This window comes from Oncorhynchus mykiss, chromosome 13 (genome assembly GCF_013265735.2).
Source record: "Oncorhynchus mykiss isolate Arlee chromosome 13, USDA_OmykA_1.1, whole genome shotgun sequence".
In the NCBI taxonomy this organism is placed as follows: Eukaryota; Metazoa; Chordata; class Actinopteri; order Salmoniformes; family Salmonidae; genus Oncorhynchus; species Oncorhynchus mykiss.
In genome coordinates this window covers 51759978-51766369 of record NC_048577.1, presented here as the reverse complement: position 1 = coordinate 51766369, position 6392 = coordinate 51759978, and the positions used below count along the sequence as shown (strand labels likewise).

General features: G+C 41.2%; 1 pseudogene; it reads right to left on the bottom strand.

The window, feature by feature from the left end:
• Positions 1-1753: 1753 nt before the first annotated feature.
• On the bottom strand, positions 1754-2789 carry LOC118938087 (annotated as a pseudogene).
• Between the last annotated feature and the right edge of the window lie 3603 nt (positions 2790-6392).

Here is a 6392-nt window from a genome sequence, read left to right as displayed (position 1 = left end):
TTGTCTTCTCTCTACTTTGTTCTCGCCATAATATGGACTTGGTCTTTTAGCAAATAGGGCTGTCTTCTGTATACCCCCCCCCCCCCCCCCCCCCCCCCCACCCACCTTGTCACAACACAACTGGTGGCACCTTAATTGGGGAGGACGGGCTCATGGTAATGGCTGGAGAAGAATTAGTGGAATGGTATCAAATACACCAAACACATGGTTTGTATGTGTTTGATGCCATTCCATTCGCTCCGTTACAGACAATTATTAGTAGCCATCCTCCCCTTAGCAGCCTCCACTGGTATGCTGTAATTATTATATCATAGGATGTTTGATATTTGTATTTAGATTCATACTTAGATCGCCCCCTCCTGGAAGATACTTCTAACTTTAACAGTACACGGGAGGAGTGAGTTTTACTACAGGTCTGCTGCTGGTTTGTATCACTGTGGAGGCGAGCACAATAATACACAGCTGTGTCTTCAGTCTGCAGACTCTGTCCTTTTAAAAACAATGTGTTGCTGGACGTGTCTCTGGTGATGCTGAACTTGTTTTTCAGTGAATCTTTATAAGCTGTGCCTCCACCACTACTAATATATCCAATCCACTCCAGTGTTTTCCCTGCAGGCTGTCGAATCCAAGCCGTGTAGTAGCTACTAACTGAATATGAGACCTTACAGGAGATGGTCAGTGGTTGACCTGGCTGGACAGTCAAAGAGGCTGGCTGAGTGAGTTCATAACTCTGTACACCTGTTGGAAGATATTTTTTTTACAATATTAAAACAGATAACATGATCTTTCAATTACATTTAAGTCTGATGCAGTATTCATTATTGTGTCTGTCCCCCCATAGACACTCACAGGAGGCAGCTGCCAGCAGCAGCAGATATGTAGGGAACATGTTTTGTGTTGAAGCTGAACTGATGGGAGTTGCTCTTCTCTACTCTCCAGGACTCAGAGGGACTGTTTATATAAACCCTAACAATAAGGGGAGGTAGATAGAGGGAGGAAGAGAGAGGCATGGTGCTATTTGCATATGGTAAGGAGGGAAATCTAAAAGATCTTAGAATATCAGTGAAAATTGTGAAAACTTCTATCAGCTTTAATACTCCAATGTGTTGTCGTTGTAAAATACACTTCAGTATATTGGCAGATAATGTTATTTGATAAAATGAGCAAAAACATTTTTCCAACATCTTCCCTATACAACAGTGTTATTGGAATATGAAAATTAAAACAAAGTGTGGGTTTAAGTAAGTTCAAAGAATGATTGATAATCAGGAACTGATTGCAAGATTATTTCTATGCAAATGAAAGGAATTTATTTACATACTTATCTGTGTTACGAAACATATCATCAAGCACAACAGGTGGATATTTAATTAACCACCCTGAAGAATGCACTGTATTGCTGAAACGTTGGTTATTTTGGTTACCAATTAAATTGTTGAGAGCATATACAGTATGTGTGTTACTTTCTTTCATTAATTTCATGGAGATTTAAGCAATAACATATATACTATATATGTCAAGTGTATATATATATATATAGCTAGTAACAGAATATGAGACCTTACAGGAGATGATCAGTGGTTTTCATGGCTGGAAAGTCATAGAGGATGGCTGAGTGAGTTATTCACAGTGAACACCTGTGGACAAAGCATTTAAAATGTTGCTCATTATAAATAGAATCGTGTTATAGTCATAACAAAACTGTAGTCATCATCTTTAATTGTTTTGTCTTTCCTGTCAAATCTAGAGAGACTCACAGGATACAGCTGCCAGCAGCAGCAGCAGAGACGCAGGTAACATGGTTTGTGTTGAAGCTGAACTGGTGAGAGTTGTTCTTCTTTACTCTCCAGGACTCAGAGGGCAACTCAGGACAGACAGACAGACGGACAGACACTGTTTTAGTAGGGAAAGAACCAGAGGGAGGGTTTGCATTGAAAAGAAGAGATGGGGGTCCTACTCTAGAGGAGGGGATAGTGACGATCTTATCATATTGTCTTAATGAGAGGTTCCCCAGTTTGAAACTTGTGAGGTTGAAACTTGTGCTTATGTTATGGAGAAGGTTGGAGATATATATAGAGCATAGTTTACATGTAATCAGTTACTCCCCAACCCTGAGCAAAGATACAGTATCTATTATGTCTAAGCCCATTATTTGATATCCTGTCAAAGATACCCATCTAGTATAAACCAAATTCATCATTCCATGGGAGTGGTGTTGGATCTCTATTTATTAAAAAGGTTAATATCGCCCCCTCCTGGTAGATACATAGAACTCCAACGGTTTAAGGGATGAGTGAGTTGTTGTTCACGTCTGGCCCTGGTTTGTATCAAAGAGTCTTGGGCACAATAATACACAGCTTTGTCTTCAGCCTGCAGGTTCTGCCCTATTAATGTCACGTATTGCTGGAGGAGTCTAAAGTAAGGCTGAACTTGTTTTTCAGGGAATCTTTGTAAGATGTGTCTCCAGTATATTTGCTTCCAATCCACTTCAGTGTTTTCCCTGCAGGCTGTCGGATCCAAGCTGTGTAATAGCTACCTACAGAATATGAGACCTTACAGGAGATGGTCAGTGGTGACCTGACTGGACAGTCATAGAGGCTGGCTGAGTGAGTTCTTCACACTTAACACCTGTGGACAAAGCATTTACATTTAAGTTACTACAAATATAATCATTTTCAAGTTTTAACAAAACTAAAGCCATCACTAATTGTTTTGTCTGCCCGACCCAAATCCAGAGACTCACAGGAGGCAGCTGCCAACAACAGCAGCAGCAGAGATGCAGGGAACATGGTGTGTGTTGTTCAGGACTGAGGGACACACACAGAGACTGTTTATATAAGGTGGAGGTGGAGGTGGAGAGAAATAGACAAAGAGTATGGTACAATTTGCATAGGGAAAAGAGGCAGGTATGGAAGGAATGGGAATAACAGTAACCCTTTTCTTTGATAACTATGCCAGATTGTAATTTCCCATTATATTGTCCCTGTAAACAGCTGGACTGATACTGGTGCATAATAAGCACTATGAGCAAAACCTTTTGCCAATATTTTAGCATCACAACACGCGGTGTCCAGTTTTTTTTTATTTCAATAGAAGTCAGATATTAATTTCCAAAATGGTCCTCAATAGATGATGTTGCATGACACAAGTGGTAAGGGTTCCTTACAGTGCCTGCTTGTGAATAGTTTTGCTACAGTGAGCTAAATCAGGGTCACACGGTGTGTCTACTTTGAAACAAAAGTATACACCTCACACACATGGTTTATGACTAAGAAGACACCTGTAACGGCATTCCTCCTCTTCTTCTGAGGAGAAGCGAGAAGGATCAGAGGACCAATGCGCAGCGTGGTAAGTGTCTATAACGTCTATTAAAAGACATAAACTGAACACGACAAAACAATAAACGTGAAACGACTGAAACAGTACCCTGTGGCAACAAACAAACACACGGAAAACAAACACCCACAACTAAAAAATGAAACACTGGCTACCTAAGTATGATTCTCAATCAGAGACAACTAACGACACCTGCCTCTGATTGAGAACCATACTGGGCTGAACTCAAAACCCCAACATAGAAAAACACACATAGACTACCCACCCCAACTCACACCCTGACCATACTAAATAAACTCAAAACCAAGGAAAGGTCAGAACGTGACAGCACCTGTACCATGTCAGTTGAAATGTATTCATTTTTGAGTTTGCAACCCATTATTAGACATTATATACATCACAGAAGACTGAACAAAACAGTTTGACATAGAAACACTGGATTTTTTTAATAAAAAAAAATATATACAGTTAGGCAAACAAGTATTTAGTCAGCCACCAATTGTGCAAGTTCTCCCACTTAAAAAGATGAGAGAGGCCTGTCATTTTCATCATAGGTACACTTCAACTATGACAGACAAAATTAGAAAAAAAATCCAGAAAATCACATTGTAGGATTTTTAATGAATTTATTTGCAAATTATGGTGGAAAATAAGATCTACCCACAGATTGTGTTTTTGTACAGGTCTGGCACAGTAATATACAGCTGTGTCTTAAACCTGCAGATTCTGTCATTTTAAGAACGACGTGTTGCTGGAAGTATCTCTGGTGATGCTGAACTTGTTTTTCATTGAATGTTTGTAACTGGTGCTTTAAGCATTATTGATATATCCAATCCACCTTTCCCTGTAGGTTGTCGAATCCAAAATGCAGTAAAACTAGTAACAGAAAAGGAGACCTTACAGTAGATGGTCAGTGGTTGACCTGGCTGGACAGTCAAAGAGGCTGGCTGAGTGAGTACATAACTATGTACACCTGCTAAGTTGAAACAGAAACATATTGACAACATGAATATGTTTGGCATACAGTAAAATTTCTATCAACCAACATCCAGAGAGACTCACAGGAGGCAGCTGCCAGCAGCAGCAGCAGAGATGCAGGTAACATGGTTTGTGTTGAAGCTGAACTGGTGGGAGTTGCTCTTCTCTACTCTCCAGAACTCCGAGCGATGTACTAGGACTCTCAGATACAGATAGGTTTTTATAAAGGGACGAGGTAGAGAAGGGAAGAGGGGCAGTTGATGAATTTATTCATGCTATTCATACTTCCACAAAATACAGTCCCAACGCAAATGTAGGGTTGCTAACCAAGCCGGCTGGTCATTCGGTCTATTGGTTTGGTTGCCAGAGATGCGACCCAGTCATTCAGTTCTGTATCAATGGACGTGACCCGGTCATTTGTTCAACCAAATTGGTTGTCAACGTTCTTATCCCTTGCTTGCTAGCTAGCCAACTATGGCTAATTTACAGTCACAGCCTTTTGCATTTGTTTAAGCTGTTTTCTAGTGACATTTATTTGAATACATCCATAACAATGAGCTAATGAGGCGTGATTTCGCCTGGCATAGTAGATGTGTTCTCTCGTCAGGACACTGTTGTTCAGAGGAGCAAGCCAAAAAACATATCTATTGTGTCTAAGTCATTTATTTTTTTTATCCTGTCAAGGATACCCATGTAGTATGAACTAAATTAATCATTCCATGGGTATTTAATTTCGCCCCCTCCTGATAGATACAACTGTTTAAGGTATCAGTAAGTTTTTCTGCATGTCTGGCCCTGGTTTGTATCACTGTGAGTCTCTGGCACAATAATACACAGCTGTGTCTTTAGTCTGCAGGTTCTGCCCTGTTATAGTCATTATCTTGTTAGAGTCTAAAGTGAGGCTGAACTTGTTTTTCTGTGAATCATTGTAGACTGTTTCCAGTATATTTGCCCATTCCACTCCAGTGCTTTCCCTGCAGGTGGTCAGAACCAAGCTGTCCAATAGATAGATAAAGAGTATGAGACTTTTACAGGAGATGGTCAGAGATTGACCTAGCTGGACAGAGGCTGGCTGAGTGAGTTCTTCGCAGTGAACACCTGTGGGGAGAGAAGGAAGGAATGACAAGCTCCAAATAGTGTCAAACTATGTCAGTCTACTTACGTTTTCATTCATGTGTCATTTCCCCTAGATCCAAAGAGACTCACAGGAGGCAGCTGCCAGCATCAGCAGTAGAGATGCAGGGAACATGGTTTGTGTTGAAGCTGAACTGGTGGGAGTTGCTCTTCTTTACTCTCCAGGACTCAGAGGGGTGTACTAGGACTGTCAGATACAGAGAGGTTTTTATATAAGGAGGAGCGAGCGAAAGGAATAGGGGCTAGGTGAAATTTGCATCGGGAGAGGACATACAGTCGGAAGTTTACATAGACTGGGGTCATTAAAACTCGTTTTTCAACCACTGCACAAATTTCTCGTTAAATGCTGAGTTGTAGTCGATGACCAGCATTCTCACATAGGTATTCCTCTTGTTCAGATGGGTTAGGGCAGTGTGCAGTGTGAATGCGATTGCGTCGTCTGTGGACGTATTTGGGCGGTAAGCAAATTGGAGTGGGTCTAGGGTGTCAGGTAGGGTGGAGGTGATATGGTCCTTGACTTGTCTCTCAAAGCACTTCATGATGATGGAAGTGAGTGCTACGGGGCGGTAGTCGTTTAGCTCAGATACCTTAGCTTTCTTGAGAACAGGAACAATGGTGGCCCTCTTGAAGCATGTGGGAACAGCAGACTGGGATAAGGGTTGATTGAATATGTCCGTAAAGCCAGCTGGTAAGCACATGCTCTGAGGATGCGGCTGGGGATGCCGTCTGGGCCTGCAGCCTTGCGAGGGTGTTACAGGAATTAAATTGCTCTGTTTTAATACCCAATTAAATTAAACACTCTGTCAATTCATAAGGATTTGTAAGACCCTTATTCTATAATAATGGACAGAGCCCAGTCTTAAAGTCAATCAGCAGAGTTTATTCACGAGAGTACTGAATACGATACAGTTTACCACAGGTTATAAACTGAAAATGACGTCATT